This window comes from Micromys minutus (genome assembly GCF_963924665.1).
Source record: "Micromys minutus genome assembly, chromosome: 5".
Classification (NCBI taxonomy): Eukaryota; Metazoa; Chordata; class Mammalia; order Rodentia; family Muridae; genus Micromys; species Micromys minutus.
Window position 1 is genome coordinate 2,006,136 of NC_137974.1, and position 17,671 is coordinate 2,023,806.

General features: G+C 47.6%; 1 long non-coding RNA gene across 1 annotated transcript; it reads left to right on the forward strand.

Annotated features, from left to right (window-relative positions):
• The first annotated feature begins 8,623 nt into the window (after positions 1–8,623).
• On the forward strand, positions 8,624–16,023 carry LOC308420955. Its single transcript, XR_013975043.1, has 3 exons — positions 8,624–8,883; positions 11,283–11,357; positions 15,823–16,023. It is a non-coding gene; the product is annotated as an uncharacterized lncRNA (long non-coding RNA).
• The last annotated feature ends 1,648 nt before the right edge of the window (positions 16,024–17,671 follow it).

Genomic DNA, 17,671 nt, shown 5'->3' on the forward strand with positions numbered 1-17,671 from the left:
TATGTATATGAGTACGCTGTAGCTGTCTTCAGACACACCAGAAGAGGGCGTCAGATCCCATTTTTACAGATGGTTGTGAGCCACCATGTGGTTGCTGGGATTTGAACTCAGGGGCAGTTGGTGTTCTACACGTTTTCTTGGCTTTAAACATTCGTCTGCTCTGCTTGCTTTTAACGATGTTTGGGGGGTACTGCAGCTGTGCTTTGCAGGGCACTGAGCAACTCAGGCCTGGCCTTGGCCCCATGAGGCCAGTCTGCACTGTTGAGAGGGGTTAACAAGCATAGTGACCGGGAGACAGCCATTCCTCACCCAGTCCCTAGCAACAGTCTAAAGACTGTCACCGCAGCAGTCACTGCCCAACAAAAACACGCTGCGCCGGATCTTACAGTTCAGGCTCACCGAGGCTCTGTGGTGTGTGTGTGTGGTGTGTGGTACTGGGGAGGCAGAGGCAAGCAGATCTTTGTGAGTTCAAGGCCAAGCCTGGTGTACACAGTGAGTTCCAGGACAGCCAGGGCTACATGGTGAGGAACCCAGTCTCGGGAAGGAAAGAAACAAATTCCTAAGAGGCACTGGATTTGAAGGCTTACAAGTTAACACAAGTCAAAAACAACACTGAGTTATAAGCTTTCATCTTTTTTCACATCACGTGTTCAATGATGTGTCATTTAAAAGATGTAAGAAGCACTTGCTTCGATTTAAATAACTTAGAATACTAGGGGTCTACAGCAGGGAAGCCTGTTCTTCCTGGTAAACTTGATTGGGCAGCAAGCCCAGAATTCCAGACAACTTATGGAGTCACCTAAAAAAAAAAAGAATCCAGGCAACATTCAGATATTGAATTACAGCAACTCCCAAGGGAAGATTCATTCCCTGACCTCCATACGATTACTAAAGAACTAGAGAATTGGAAAAGACAACTTGGGTGTGTGGGAAAAATGAAAGAAAAAAGAAACTTGAGGCAGGAGTTGGAGAGATGGCTCCATAGTTAAAAAGCACTGGTTGTTCTAGGGGTCCTGAGTTCAATTCCCAGCACCCACGTCGCAGCTCCAAAGCCCTTCTGGTGTGCCGATGCCATGCAGAAAAGTACCCATGTACATTAAATTATTAAATCTATTTTAAAAGGAAAGAAAACATAAAACACATCTGTTTCCTGATAGAAACACACTATACAAAGTAAACTTGAGGTCTCAGAGATGTTTTGGGGGGTCAGTCTCTCACAGGATATTTTCTCTGAGAGTCATTTTCCATCAGGATGGAAAGCCAGAGCCAACTGGCTTTACGCTGGTAACCGTGGAAGCTGAAAGATGACTTGGTAGGTGGAGGGGGATTATGATTCAGAATTTTCCATAATTATAAAATAAAGATAGACCTTATGAGGCTCAAAAAGAAGGAAAGCCAAAATATGGAAGTGTCAGTCCTTCTTAGAAAGGAAAAGAAAAAGAATAAAACTGTGTATTCATTATATATTATTATGCAACAAATTTTGTGAGCTATAATAATATTTTATAAAATAAATAAATTAATAAAAAAGGGGGAAAAACGTAAAGATGACTGACTTTGGCCCCACTTCTAGGTCCCAAGAAGCTTTTTTAAAAACCCAGTCCGTCACTATAGCACCGCGCCTTGTTAGAATGACACGTTACTCAGTCCCTTGCTGGTTTTTGGTAGCCTGAGAAAAGGGTCTGCTTCTGGGAGCCCAGCCTCCCATCCCCTCAGCGACCCCCATGCACCATCAGACACACACGCACACACCATTTTTCAGAACATTTTCCTTGCTCCCTGACCATTTTGCCTCTGAGTGAACGTTTTATCTCTTTAGTGGCTACCCCTCTCCAAACCCAATTCATCTTAAAAGGACCGGGAAATATCGGTGGTCACTAGAGGACTCCCTCATCCTTTTCAGTCCCCCACCCCCCGCCCCGCCTCCACCTTTGCCCTCCCTCACCCCTGCCCTGACACGGTCCTTGTCCCCTCCTCGCTGCCCCCCACCTCGTCGGAGCTTTGCTGAGCTGGCCTTCCACTACACTATGCCGGATTTTAATGACTAAGCTGGGGGCTTCTTCAACTTCAATTAAAACAGGCTATTTTAGCAGATGAACTAATTTTCTCTATACAGTTCTCTCCAATGTCCACAGAGATGGACAGCTGTCACTTGAAAGCACTGGAAAGTTCTGTCCTGAGGCCAGGGAAGCCTGCCACCTGCCGTCTGGATTGGCTCCAAACTCAGCTGCTCCGGGTACAGTGGAGGACTGGTGGCCTGGGAGAAGAGCATGCCGACCCAGCGCCAAGGGACAGCGCCCTGAGGACAGCGAGGCCCAATAGCATCAGCTCTTCCAGCTTTTCTAGAAAAGCCAAGAATGTTGCGACGGTCCTTCCTAGGCCAATGTTTGTGTTCGTTTTACGAAAGAAAGAGCATTATTTCTGTCATTAGTAATTACCGTATCTTTTTACTTTGATTTCCTCTCTGACAGAGTCACATTCTCCATCTGGGAGTGGGTGGCACCAAGTAGATACAGACATTTCTAGAATCCAAATAAAGGGCAGCTGAGTTGGGGTACATTTTGTTTGTGTTTAGCTTACATGATTTTCCTCTATCAGTATGAGTGTGAGTTCACTGTGGGTAGATGCCCTCAGAGGCCAGAAGGGGGCGCCCGAGTCCCTGGAGCCACAAGCCACCCCGACATGGCTCTTCTTTGGGTTTAGTGGAACCCAGTTCCATTGTTTCCAGTCATTTGCACGACTGATCAAATGACTCCCAGAAATCCTCCCGTCCTCTGTGACAGTTCACATAAAACTGCGCCGTGTAACTTAAGATCAGATTTCCAGTGCTCAGTAAAGGAAGCATACAAATGGGGGGGGGGGGGGGGGACACGCTGTAAAGCGTATGTGGCCAGAAGCCAGGGTAGAAAAATCCAGTGTTTCTTATGGGCAAGTCTCTACATGAAATTGTACATCAGGGTCCGAGAGATGGGTCAGTGGTTAGAGCGCTGGCTGCTCTTCCAGAGGTCCCGAGTTCAATTCCCAGCAACTACATGGTGGCTCACAACCATCTGTAATGGGATCTGATGCCCTCTTCTGGTGTGTCTGAAGACAGCCACAGTGTACTTATATATAATAAATAAATAAATAAATAAATAAATAAATAAATAAATAAATAAATAAACAAAGCTTTTTTTCTTTTTTTTCTTTTTTTTTTGGTTTCTTCAAGATGGGGTTTCTCTATGTAGCCTTTGCTTCCTGAAACTTGTTCTGTAGACCAGGCTGGCCTTGAACTCACAGAGATGCCCCTGCCTTCCCCTTGAGCACCCTGCAATCATACGCTTTTCTCACAGATTTACAGAGCAAAAATTCCTGTTCCACCCGGAAGGAATGAGGCACAGAGATAGGAGGAGCAGGTTGTCAGTTTGATTACTGTGGTAAAACAATGGGACAAACACCAACCTGAGGAGGAAAGGGTTAACCTGACTTACAAGGCCCAAAATGGCCCATGGGAAGGGGAGGCAGGGCAGGAATCTGGAGGCAGGAACTGAAGTGGGGTCAAGGCCGGCTGCTCGCTGGCTCATCAGTCCTGGATTGTCCGTCTGCTGTCTTCCCTACCTTAGGACCACCGGCCCAGGGGTGGCGCAGGCCACAGCTAATTAGTCCAGAAAACGGTCTACAGACACGTTATAGGCAACCTGATCGAGGCGGTCTCTCAGCTGAGGTTCCTCTCCCCATGACTCTAGTCAGTATCAAGTTGCGTGGACAAGGAGATCAGGGCAAGACAAATGCCCTGAGGGGCGAACATTAGACCCTGAGGTCCCACATCTGGGATCGGGGCGGATGTCGCCGGCTGCAGCCAGTTCCGCATGTTCTCCGGGCTGACTGCTCCCTGCCCGTGGTTTCCACAGCTTTAGGTTTCCGAGACAGAATCTCACACTAAAATACTGGCTGGACCTGAACTTGCAGCAATCCCCCTGCCTTAATCTGTCAAGTGCTGGGATTACAGATAGGAGACAAAACGACTGGCTCTCACCCCCCACCCCCTCCCCACCCACCTACCCCCTCCCCACCCCACCCCCACCCCACCCCATCCCACCCCGCCCCATCCCCTCCCCCCACCCGGTCCGGTCCCGAGCTCAGGGATCCAAAGCTGGCTAGAGCTGGTTCTCTGCAGCCTAGACTCCGCCGGCTTGAAGCCGGTTTCCACAGGGCCACCGCCTATCACACTTGCCACACAGACCACACTGACCTCCGGTGTGACAGCATATGATCATGCTGCGAAGAACAACGTTCCAGAGCCGCAGAAACTCTTCCAGAAGGCTGATGGTGAGGCCTTCCCGACCAAAGGCTCTACGGGACCACCAGGGCTCTGACAGTGGGAGGGACCATGTCCTGCCTGATCGCCCTCTACAGGGCCTCGCAGTCCCAAAACAGATGCGTTTGCCTGTGGAGGACTGGCTCACTTTGTGGCCAAACCCTTTGAGTTCTCATGTTTCATAATTTTTCCACTTGGACAGCCTACTTAACATTTGCAAACAAAGGAAACAAAAAATACACTGTTTTGATTTGTTTATGGCGTGCAGATGGCCAGTGAGAAGTCAGATTGTTTGACAGTTAAAGCTATTGTTTAAGGAAATGACACCGAACCACCGCTGAGCTGCGCTCCTGCGCATGCTCTCCCTGGAGATCTGGAAAAAGTTGATTATGGCCCGCAGTGCCCAGGGTGTCTAAGCAGGAAGCTCAGAAGCCTTTTTGGGCGTGTGATTGAGAAAGGAAGACAAGCGGGTGAAATGAAGGCTTGAGTTAGATACCTGGGGAATTGCCCCACCTTGTAGAAAAATGATAATAGAAATTATTTGCGGGCTGGAGAGATGGCTCAGCGGGTAAGAGCACTGGCTGCTCTTCCAGAGGACCCAGGTTCAAATCTCAGCAACCACATGGTGGCTTGCAATCATCTGTAATGAAATCCGATGCCCTCTTCTGGTGTGTCTGAAGGCAGCCACAGTGTACTTACATAATCAATCAATCAATCAATCAATCAATCTTAAAAAAAAAAATTATTTGCAGTCTGCCTCTGTTTGTTTTAGAGGCTCGTTTGCCCCTCCCAGACCTTAGGGAAATGTGTTTGTTCATTTCTGGAAAAGAAATCCTGTCACCATTGCACAGCTGTGCCAGTAATAATTCTCCCTAATAATGCTGCGGCTTTACGTTATGATTTACTTGACTATGGAATAAATACATGAATAAAAATATTTGTAAAATAACCAGGTATTGTAGCACACGCCTTTAATCCCAGCACGCAGGAAGCGGAGGCAGGTGAATCTCTGTGAGACGGGTCTACAGAGCAACTCCAGGACTGCCAGAACCACATAGAGAAAGCCCAGGTCAAACAAGCCAATAAATACCCAAGCAAACAAAGATGTGTAAAACAAGGTAACAGGATTTACACAATAAACCAATTATGACAAAATACAACCACAATGTTAAAGATACACGCGTGTTACATTGAATAGGAATGTCCATGGCATGTCCAATTACACCCAAGACATGGAAGGGGTGAAGAGTGCTCCCCACATCCAACATCAGTGAGTGACAAAGTGACAGGCATTTCGGTCCCTACTGTGCGCAGTGTTTACATTTGTGATGATCCGCGCCCTGCACAGCACCGCGGGCCTTTTCTTGCTGTGTTCTGCAGTTATTGATAAAGTCTCTGTAAGGAATCGCCTTCCACTGCATTCTAGCTGCAGACGCTAAAGCTGTGCATTTTGTTTTTGATTTTGGTTTTCGAAGCTGGAGCTCAAACCCAGGGCCTCAAGCATGCTAGGCAAGTCCCCCACTACTAAGCTCCACCCTCAATTTGTGGAACTTTCTCTTTTTAAGTTCGTGCACACACACACTGTGGATTGCAATAGCAGGCTCACACAACCCTCTCCCTAGCGGCTTGTGTGTTAGGCAGAGAAGGAGGCAAACCTTTCTGTGGTTGTATGAGAAAGACCTCTCATAAGAGACAGGAGATGTGGCTCAGGACTAGAGTGTCGTGTGTTCAATTCCAAACAGAACTGAGAGAGAACGGAGAAGGCAGCCACACGTGTAAGTACAGGAGTCCGCGACAGAGTCTGGGTGAGGCTTCGCCAAGGGGAGGGGAGAAGCCGAACATTTGATGCGCGGTGTGTTTCCCACGGCTGTGAGAAAACACCAGAAAGCACACATTACAAAGCGGGCAGGGTGAGTCTGGTTCACACCCGTGGAGGTTTTAGTTCGTGCCTAGCTTACGGTTCTGGTGCCTGGCCGAAGAAGATGCCCATTCACCGTGGCCCGGAAGCAAGGGGAGGAAGAGGAGGAGTTAGGGTGCCGACATCCCCTTCAAGGACACCCACCCAGGACTTAGTTCTCAAATTAAACCAGCCCCACTAAAAGGTCCACCACTAACTTCCTGTGCTGGTTAGCTTTCTGTCATTGTGATACACACTAGGGTCATCTAGGGAGAGGGAATCTGAACTGAGAAAATGCCTTCCATTCGATTGGCCTATAGGGAAGTCTGTGAGGCCATCCTCTTGATTAATGGTTGGTGTGGGAGGGTCATCCTAGTCCTGACTGCTGAGCAAGCCAGAAAGTAACTTTTCCACGGTCTCACAGGCTTCCTCGGTCTCACAGGCTTCCACGATCTCACAGGCTTCCACGGTCTCACAGGCTTCCACGATCTCACAGGCTTCCGAGGTCTCAGTGCTTACCTCAGAAATTTGTTAATTGGAATAGACCAGAGTAGGGACAATTCTAAGGATGTGTCCAGTCTGCTTTTTGGTCCTGGGTCACATCTGCTGGGAAACACGGGTAACACTCATGGGCTAGGAAGTGACTTGTGGCTTGGCCACTCTAGAAGAAGCTCAGATCACTGTTGAGTTCACGCCCAGAGGGTTAGGAGGGAAGGGGAGTTATTGTGTGGGGGCCAAGTGCCCCCCACCCTGGCTTTAAGTGTCTGGTCTTTAAGAATTCTGCCAGGTTGTGGTGAGTGGAGGGAAGGCGGGTCGCAGCCGGGACACACACGGAGGTGCCTTCGGGCTCTCCCAGGTCCTGGAGAGGAAGCTGCATTTCAAAAACCCAGAGCCTCCTCCATCCTCCTAGCTTCCTTTTCCCAGCGAGGCTCTCTCGTGAGCTGGGGTTGCTGGGGAGGAAACTCATCGGCGTGACATTACCCATCTCCTCCTCCACCACCAGCGTAACAGCTATTTCATAAACAAGCTGGCTTTGGCCTGGGGGAGAGAAATGGTTCCTAAAAGACTATTTGTGGTTCGCAGCACTTAGGGCTTAAAGGACTCCTGGCCTCCCTCAGTTCAGTGATGGTTGGAGGAGGTACCTGCTGAGCCAAGTGGAGGAAAGAGCCTCTCTTGGTGCAGTGACATTTCTCTGAGAATCAGGAGCCCCACCCACTCCCACTGGAGGAGCCTAGGCCTGGCCCGTTGCTTAGCAATGTAACTCGATGTTGCTACCCGATGTCACTAAAAGCCATCCAGGTGAAAACTTACAATCAAAGGCATGAAACAAATGGATTCTGCTGTTTCTCATTGCCCAGGGCCTGGTGGCTAAGTGGAGGGAGGTAGCCTGGCTTCTGTAAGCAGACATAGCAAGCGTCCCCGAGAAGAGAAATGGAGCTATTGGGACATTTCCGCTTGGTCCAAGTCTGTTGCTAATTTATTGTATAGGTATTCAAGATATTCAAAGTGGTTAGTATGGGTTTCTGAGGGCTGGAGAGATGGCTCAGTGGTTAGAGCACTGACTGCCCTTCCAGAGGCCCTGAGTTCAATTCCCAGCAACCACATGGTGGCTCACAACCACCTGTAATGGGATCTGATGCCCTCTTCTGGTGTGTCTGAAAACAGTTACAGCGTACTCATACACATAAAATAAATACATTTTTCTTTAAAATGTTATTCAGTATGGGTTTCTCTTTCATTTATTCTCCGTAGAGACTTAAGAACACAGTGCATTAACTATATTGGTGTCCATTGAGCGCTCTTTGTCTAAAGCCCCTCGTGTGAACATCTGTTGTCACCCATAGTGCTTCCTGTGGTTGTCTCGCTGTGTGTGCCACCAAAGAAAGGGGAAAGGCGGCCATGATGAAACTGTGGGGATTCTAGATGAAAGGGTGAACAAATTGGGACTTGGAACCTGAAATCATGTTCCGGGGGTTCCGACAGGAGCAAACAGGAGAGGCGAGCCAACTCTGGTGTTCTAGCTCTCACGCAAAATCTAACAAACCTCACAGCCTCTTCTCTGAGGCTTTCCAGGAGATTAAACTAGGCAATGAGACTTCTTATTAAAATCAGAATATCTAATAATAACCAAATGTTTGCACTCTATCTACATCTGGAGAAGCATGACAAGGAATGACAAAATGTCCGTGACTGAGCAAAACCGTGCACAAGTGGCTGTCTTTTCCTTTGTGGGTACCATACTTTCAGCTGCTGCATGTGTAAGAAAACAACATCCCATTAAATTAACTGTGCGAGCGTCCTCTCTTTCTAGGGGCGGGCCCTGTCAGTTTGGGTGGTGTGCTTCATTGGAAGGCCAGCAGAGGGAGCTCGTCTGCTGCCTGAAGAATCCAAGGTCACCGGAAGCACAGAGGGGCTTAGGGAGAGTTCAGGGCTTGGGAGCTGGTGGCTGAAAAGGACCCGGAGAAACCGAGGTTCGCTGGTAGGAACTGCAAGATGGAAAGGTGCTCATGGTTGGATTTCAAATTCTTGACTTTGTTTTTAGGTGTAGTTTCTGTTGCTTAGTAGCTAAGTGCTCAGCCCGTGCTCTCAAATTTGTCCTGCTCCTGGGGGTCCTTGAGCAACGACCAGTTACAGTCTATGCGACCACGAATGACAGGATCGTGGGGGTGCGCCTCCACAGAGGAGAGTGGTGAGTGCCGTAAACCCCAAGTAAGCATGTGTCGCAAGGTTAAAAAAAAAAAAATCTGACAGAGAGGGCCAGTGGGTAGAGGTCAGCACACAAAACTGACTTTTTTTGTTGTTCTCATTTTTTATTAGATACTATGCATTTACATTTGAGATGTGATCACTTTCCCCCGCCCCCTCCCATTCCCCCTCCATCCCCCTCCCCCTCCACTTGTCTTCACAAAGCTGCACTCCCTCCTAATCCCTCTCTCCACCCCATTGCCTTGGCATTCCCCTACATTGGGAAAACATGCCCTCCCTGGGCCAAAAGCCTCTTCTCACATTGATGCCAGACACTGCTGTCTTCAGCTACACATGCAACTGTGTGCTCAAAGGTTGGTGTTTCAGTCCGTGGGAGTTTTGGAGGGTTTGGTCGGTTGATAACAGAACTGACTTCTTGAGTTCCATCGTTGGTGACAGGAGGTCACAGGAGAGACCTGACCTCCACCCCTGCGCCATGTCATGTGGGCCTGTGCACACAAGAAAGGAAGGAAAAAGAGACAGGAAGAGGGAGGGATGAATTCTGTGGCTGGTGAGACGACTCTTCGGGAAAAGGTACTTGCCACCAAACTTGACTACTTTAGTTCAACATCCTGAACCCAAGGGATAAAATTGATTCTGAAAGTTGCAAGTTGTCTCTGACCTACACACATATACCATGGTACCCACTCTTCCAATGAACACACCACACACGAATACACACACACACACACACACACACACACATACACACACACACACAGACCCCATATGAGTAAGAAAGTAAAAAGAATTCAAAGTCGGTAGCTTTTATTTTGAAATGTATGCTAATTGCTTGCATCTTGTTTGGCATGACTGACTGTATTAATTATATATTACTGTTACAAAATACCCCTCAATGGTAGCTCATAAAACAACAAATGTCATCTGGAAGTTTTATAGGTCAAGATCCAGGGATGGTGTCAGCCAATGGTGTCAGCCTGAATTTCCCTTTCGGGCTTCAGTAAAGTACCATCTGTAAGCATTTTACTGACTGGGCTAGAACAGCCACTTTTGGGATAGCCCTGGCACTCTTGACGCTGGGGCAGAACTGCTGAGCTTAAGGTCAGCCTGGGTTACATGGTGAATTCTCAAACAAAACAAATAGAAAATTTTTAAAAAAGCACAACAGAGATTTAGTACCTACGAGTGCAAAGTCTTTTCCTACAGATTAGGAAGCAATTTCTCGAAGACATAAGTGTTGGGAGCACGTTCTTTCTTTTTTTTTAATTAAAATTTATTTTGTGCGTATGTGTTTTGCCGGCATGTATGTTGTATACCACATGTGTGTCTAGTATGCCCTTGGAGGTCCTAAGGAGACATCAGATCCCCAGAACTGAGGTTATAAATACTCTCGAGCCCCCTTGTGGGTGATGGGACTAGAACCCAGGTCCTCTGCAAGAACCTCAAGCATTCTTTAAAGTCTTGGTATGTCTTGTCTTTAGCAAAACACGTATTATTAACACATGTATTCTTCAAGTATGATACCTTCTGGTTGGGACCGTTCCTCTTGTTTCTTTCTGCCTGCCAACATCTTGCACACGGTGAGATACACTGCACAATAGAAATCAACAGAAGCTCGCTTCTGCGTCATTTTGCTCTATAATAAACAACTCAAGCCTTTCCTTGCATGACCAGACACTGGCCAACTCTGAAAGGTAGCTGGGGTGATTCTTATTGTTTTTTCTCAAGGGATCAAGGTTTTAAGCCCCAACCCCACCCCCAACTGGAGAATGGCTACAAACTCAGAGTTCTAACCTGAGTGACCTTGTACAATATTAAAAAGCAAAGAGAAGGGCTCTGACAATCACTCAATGGAAAGCTGAGGTGGTGCTTAAGAACTAAAGAGCTGCGGCCCTGATCCCAACACAATAGAGGCTTTGCAGCAGCAATTGGGGGGGGGGGGAGTGGGAAGGGAAGGGGGAGAGAGAGAGAAAAGAAGGGGAAGGGAGGAAGGGGGAGTGGGGAAAGGGTGGTGGCCAGCTTAGGACCGCAGTGATTTTTAGTGGCAGGTACTTGCAAGCCTGATGCTCTGTGCCAAGAAAGCCAGACTTGTACTTGCTGGGCACTATTACACTAAAACAGGGACCTCCCGGAGATCACGAGGACCCTGCACAAGCATGACATACAGATCATAACTGCTTCATATATAAAAATGTCAGTCACACTCAGCATCATGGAGGGGTCTGGTTGTTGCTTTGGAGGATAAAGATTAAGAACAGCTCAATAGCAGAAAATATTGAAGTGACCCCCCCTCCTAGATGAGACTGGTAATGGGGCTGGGGAGATGGCTCAGTTGATAAGTTCCTTACCATGTAATCATGTGAACTTGAATTCCCTCTCCAGAGCCATGTTAAAAAGCAGGGAATGCTGGCTGTCATGGTGGTGCAGGCCTTTAATCCCAGCACTTGGGAGGCAGAGGTAAGTGAATCTCTGAGTTCAAGGCCAGCCTGGTCTGCAGATCGAGTTCCAGGATGGCCAAGGCTACACTGAGAGACCCTATCTGGAAGGAAAACAAAACTAAAAACAAAACGGAGGTGTGGCGGTACCTGACTGTAATCCTAGTGGGGAGAGGCAGACACAGGAGAATTCCTGAGTCTCTACCAGCCAGACTGGCCTAATTAGGAAACGCTGACTGGGAGATTTTTGTCTCAGAAAAGCAAAGACAGGGAACATGACAGCATACAACTTTTATCTCAGTCCTCTGGAGGCAGATGCAGGTAGAGCTCTGAGCTTAAGACCAGCCTGGGCTGTGTAGTGGGTTCCAGGCCAGGTTAACCATGCCCACACAGTGAGACCCTGCCAAGAAGGAGGAGGAGGAGAGGAAGAAAAGCAAGGTGGACAGAGCTTGTACCATGACACTCACAGTTGACCTCATATGCACATACGTGCCCAAGAACATATGAGCTCTGTGTCACATGAGTTTGTCTTTGGCTGTATAACCCTCGCGACTGCTTTGGAATAGAGTGAGAAGGACTAATCCGGACATCCTGAGGTAGCCGGTCTATCTGTTAACTGTAGAACTGGGATGGCTGATTCAGAGCTTCTAGTCCCAAGTGGGTGTCCAGCCCACTGGGGTGGTCTGTAAGGGTCCATGACTCACCCAAGAATGACACCCCAGACTCAAATAGCATGTAAACACTGAGCGTTTTATTCTGCGGAAGTCCAGCGCCCTGGGGGCTCCCATGATCAAGACAGAGACACCACGTGAGCTGCAGACCTGATGTGAAACACATTAGGGAATTCCAGGGTAGGTGACCTCGTCTTAATCTGTTGGGTCCATCTCTACTGGAAAGTTGCTGGGGAGACCTGGGAACTGGCTGAGGAAGTAGCTGAGGAAGTCTGGAAACTGCTGCTGGCCCATTGTCCTTGTCTCAGGCCTCCATTACCTGGGCATGAATGGTGGGGCTGGGGTTTTTCTATTAGCAATTGTCTTGCCTGGGCTTGCCTGGACGTTCTCAGTTCTTAGGCCAGTTTGAACTCTGTCATGGACTCAGCCTAGCTTTCTCAGTCTATAAATGGATATGGCACAGCGGGGACAGGCAAAGGTGGCTTCAGCCAGGTGCTTATCTTCAGGGCGAACAATAAAACACAATGGTACTTTTCTCTTTTTAAAAAATTGAAGAAAACCTCTGGGGGAGGGAAGTTGGGACATCAAGAATGTGGGATGCCCCAAATTTAGGTCCTCTGTATGCTGACGCTTCAAGGTTCTCAGAAGCCTGGCCAGTTTCCCTCCATGCACCCTAAGGCATCTCATCTTCTAGTTTAAAAAACTGTGTAGCACTAGGCAAGGATCATCCACAGGGCCATCAGCACAAAAGACAATGAGCAAGGTGAACAGAGAAATGAATATTATTCAGGGACAGAGGGAAACAATGGCCTCTAATTAGCGCCATCAAGAGATCCACAGAGATCTGGCTTTCAAAAGCCAGGAAAACAGAAGAACTCTTGGAAATGAAAACATTTCATTAGAATATTTTAGGGGAGATGATTGAAACATAAGAAAAAAGAGAGCCTTCTCAGAATACGAATTTTTAAAAGGCAGAAGACAAAGCTGAGAGACAGAGAGGAGAACTGAAGAGTGTCTGGGTCAGTGGGCGAGCTTGGGGCCAAGAGCTTTAGACTCACTGAGCCACTTCTTCCCGCTCTTTTCTATCAGCCACTATGGAGCTACAGTGTGGGTGTAGTGTGGTTGTGGATAACTTATTTCAAACACCTCTCCCCCTCCCCCGCCCTTCCCATTTTGCCCTTCCCTCCCCCTTCTCCCACTCCCTGACTGACACACACTAGAGTCTCTCCAGGCTCAGCGTTGGTTTTCTGCTTTGCCCGAATTCCCCTGTGCTATTGTCTGTACCCCTTCTAGAAGTGAGCACCGGCCTAGAGAAAGCAGCCAGTGCTTCCATGAGCAGCAGATACTTATACCTCACAGTGTGTGGATCTAACACTGCCTGATTCTGCTGTTTTGTTTTGTTTGCAGGAGCTAGATCACTAATAATTCACAAACCTGCTGTGAAATTCTGGGAGGAACAAGCTTTCTTCTTCTTCTTCTTCTTCTTCTTCTTCTTCTTCTTCTTCTTCTTCTTCTTCTTCTTCTTCTTCTTCTTCTTCTCCTATTTTTATTACAGTTTGTGCATGTGTGTATACGGGGGTGTATGTACACTTGGTGAGTTTAGGTGCTGTAAGCAAGCCAGAAGAGGGTGTCAGGTGCTCCAAGTCTGGGGTTACAGACAGCTGTTACATTTCTGCACTGGGAATCAAGCCTGGATGGTTTCTGTCTTTTCTGTACTTTCCCAGTTCCCTACAGTGAACACTGTTATGCTTTGGATGTATTCTCCCATCTTGGTGCCTGTAAGAAGTGGGGGCCTATTGGGAGTGACTGCTATAAGGGCAGAGGGTTGAAGGGAGCCGGTTGAGACCGCCTGACCCTTTGGTGTGAGAGCACTAGCAAGGCACCATCTTGAGGAGAGAGCAGTCCTTACTTTATTTTGGTCTCCAACCCTGAGAAGTGATCTCTATTATTCACCAATTACTGGGCATGCCATATTTTGTTAAGGAAATAAACCAGACTAAATTAGATACACATCGCCTTCCTGTTCCTTTGAGACAGGGTGCTATGCAATTTGGCCTGACCTTGAACTCTCATACAGGATGACTTTGAACCTTGGATGCTCCAGCCCCCACCCCCAAGTGCTAGGACCACAGGAACACAATGTCATGTTTTAAATGCAGGAGTTAGGTCTCCAGCCCCAGCTTGTCTTTCCCTAAGACAAGGATCCGTTATGTAGGTCAGGCTGGCCTTGAACTCATGATCCTCCTCACTCTGCTTTCTGGGGTGCATAGATGAAGGTCTTACTTTTGCATGCCATTTCCTACGGCCTTTCAATGCCTGCATGTCACTGTACGTTGCTCAGATTTGTCCACTGCTACCCTCCCCCACCCCAATTCTCTCCTCTCAGGGGGTCCTCCACCCAAAGGTACCCGCCTTCTTTCAAGACATGTTCTTTTCTTTTTCCCTCTGAGATATTGTCTGTCTATGTAGCCCTAGCTATTCTGGAACTCACAAAATTGACCAGGCTAACCCCACCCCACTTTTTTTGTATATGTATGCACATATGCATACTGGCCTTGTGTATGTCTGTCTGTGTATGTGCACCGCATGCATGCCTTGTGCCCTGGAGAACTGGAGGCCCTGTAACTGGAGTTACAAACAGCTGTGAGACATGCAGTGTTCACTGGGAACTGAGCTCAGGTTCTCTACAAGAACAGCTGGAGTTCCCCCAACACCAATGCATTTTTTTAAATTTATATTTATTATTTTATATAAGTAATATTATACTTATTACTTATATAAAATATATTTATTATTTTATATAAGTACACTGTAGCTGTCTTCAGACAGACCAGAAGAGGGCATCAGATCCCATTACAGATGGTTGTGAGTCACCAAGCAGTAGCTGAGAATTGAACTTGGGACCTTTGGAAGAGCAGTCAGTGCTCTTAACCACTGAGCCATCTCTCCAGTCCATTTTCCTTTTAAAAGATTATATTTTTACTCTTTAATTTACGTGTGTCTATGCACATGTGCAGTTGTTCTCGCAGGCCAGAAGAGGGCGATGGGGCTTCGGGAGGTAGCATTACAAGCCGCTGAGAGGTGTGGCTGCTGGGAGCAGGCTCCGGTCCTTTAGAAGAGCAGTGTGTCTTCTTAACTGATGAGCTAGCCTCATAATCATCATTTATACATGATTATGCATTATTTATAACTGATAATGAATTATTTATATATGATAAACTGAAGTGTGATTAGGAGCTAGGCTTACAATAATTATTAAATTGGTTATTTCTGGCCTGATTTTTTTTCCTTTGTTTCTTTTTAATTGCTCTTAAATGGGACCTGACCTGTTTCAAACTGGTTTCAAACTGGCCCAGTGCAGCCTCCTTGTCTCCCCTTTGTAATCTAGAATTCAAGTCTCCCTGAAGCCAAGCGAGAGGCGGCATGGGGGTGGGAAAACCCAGGTGAAGCTGCTGTGGGTTGTGCCGACCCGGCCTCCAGACGTCCTTAGAGAGGCAGCCCCAGCTCACCCGACACCGGCTCAGCGAGACACTATTATTTTACCACCCAAGCTCGAGGTCAGTGAGTGACTTTAGCTCTCATGCTAGAACGGCCGTTCAGCCTAAGTTAAATTGGATTGGCAGGCCAGCCTTCATGAGCTGTGGCATTCACCACCCCCTTCCCAAAAGCAGATTCTGTGGAGGTGTACCGTCTACTTTGAAAAATAAATAACAGAGCCATGCCTGAAGGCAGCAAACAGTTGTATTCAAGTAAGGTTCATTTATCTTTCAAAAGACTTACTGAGTCATACATCACGTGGAGTTTTTTCCATGGCAGGAACCACCAATGGATGGAGTGAACGTCTAAGCAGCCCTGGAATTCGCATGGAAGTTCTTCCCTGCATGGTGATGGTGTGAGGAGGTGCTTTGGAGGGTGAAGTCATGGAGCCCTCAGGACTAGGATCAGTGACCTTCATGGACTCCACTCCAGGCTGTAGACTGGAAGCCCCTCACAGGACCTACAACAGGGGCCAGGGACCTCCAGAACCCGATAAATTCCTTTTTTAAAGCATTGCTGTTTTGTTTTTTTTAATTATATTCATTTACTTTTATCTCTCAGTGTGTGTGTGTGTGTGTGTGTGTGTGTGTGTGTGAGACCCTGAGATAGAACTCAGGTTTTCAGGCTTGGTGGTAAAGTATCTTTACTTGGTAGGCCATGCCACCAGCTCAGATTTCTGATTGTCCACCCCTCATTCTCTGATGCTTTATCAGAAAGGCTGAGTGGACCAGAAATGCCAACTGTCACAGTAAAACAAAATGTCCCCAAGTCCTGTGGGCTTCATCAGGTCAGAGACATCACCTTGTTCTCATAGACACTAAAGGACATACTAGGTAAAGACTCTGCATCAAACACCCTTCTATTTAATTTTCTTAAAAAATTCCAGTGTGTGTGTGTGTGTGTGTGTGTTTTCATTCCTGAGTCACAGAACAACCTGTGGGAGTTAGTTCTTTTCCTGCACCACGTGGGTCCTGAGGTGCAAACTCAGTCATCAGGCAAGCTGTTTAACCCACTGAGCCATCTCTGGCCCCACCCTGCTCTTGTTTGAAAGGATGTATCCCAGCATGCAAGAGGCCTGGCAGCATCTGAAGTACTTGCCTCCTCAGCAGTGAGAAGAGGTCCTGTGACATCTACCCCAGTGCTCTTGTCTCCTTAGACACTGGAACTTGGAGGTTGAGCTGACTGTTGTCCTTACTTCCCCCTCTGAAACTGTTGAGAACAGGCTCACCTCAAGGTTTCGATGTTAGGAAGGTGTGAAAACGCCTCACACTCTGTGGAAACTGGGCTCTGAGTTTTGAATCTGGATCTGTTCCCTGGCCAGTGACACGCAGTTGATATGGCTCTGTAGCATCCAGAAAGCCACAGCATGAGCAGATCCACACTCTGGAGGGCAGTGTTGCAGGCTACGCTGGATTAAACCTGTCTTCAAGATGGGCTTTTTCTGTCTTATGTAGCCCTGGCTGTCCTAGAACTCTTTCTGTAGAAGAGGCTGGCCTTGAACGCAGAGCTCTGCCTGCCTGTGCCTCCCTAGTGCCAGGACTATGTCCTTTCATCTTGGGTTCCAGATGAGGACAGGAAGGCATGCTAAGGTGTCATGGCTGACACTGTGGGGCATGCAGGGCTGAGATGGGCTGAGGTGGGGTGCCACTGAGTCACTTCAGGAAAGCCTTGGTGTTTCCTATGAGTTGTCCACAACCAGGAAGATCTCCACCAAGTGACACTTCCAGTGGTCTAGTTGACAATGCATGACAGAGTCAGTTGTTTTGAGTGTTGGCTGATCGTCATTAGTAATTATAGAATTCTGTAGGAAAACAGAAGGGGGGGGTCCTACCAAGTGATGTGCCTCAGTAGGGGTTAGTAGCCTGAATTTTGTCCTCATCTCCCACCCAGGATTCTGGTGACCAAGTGGATTAGAGAGTCCATGGGCTAAAGGGGGCTGTGGTACCTGGAGTATTGGAGAGGCCTATATTTCACTACTAAAAAGATGTGTGGTCTGAATGTTTTCCCATCCTAGTCTGCAAAACGACAGAGTTGTCGAATTTATGACAACTGACAATGCTTTTAGTAAACAAGGGTCACAAACCAGAAAGGGGGTTAAGAACTACTAAATTGTGGCTAACAACTGTGT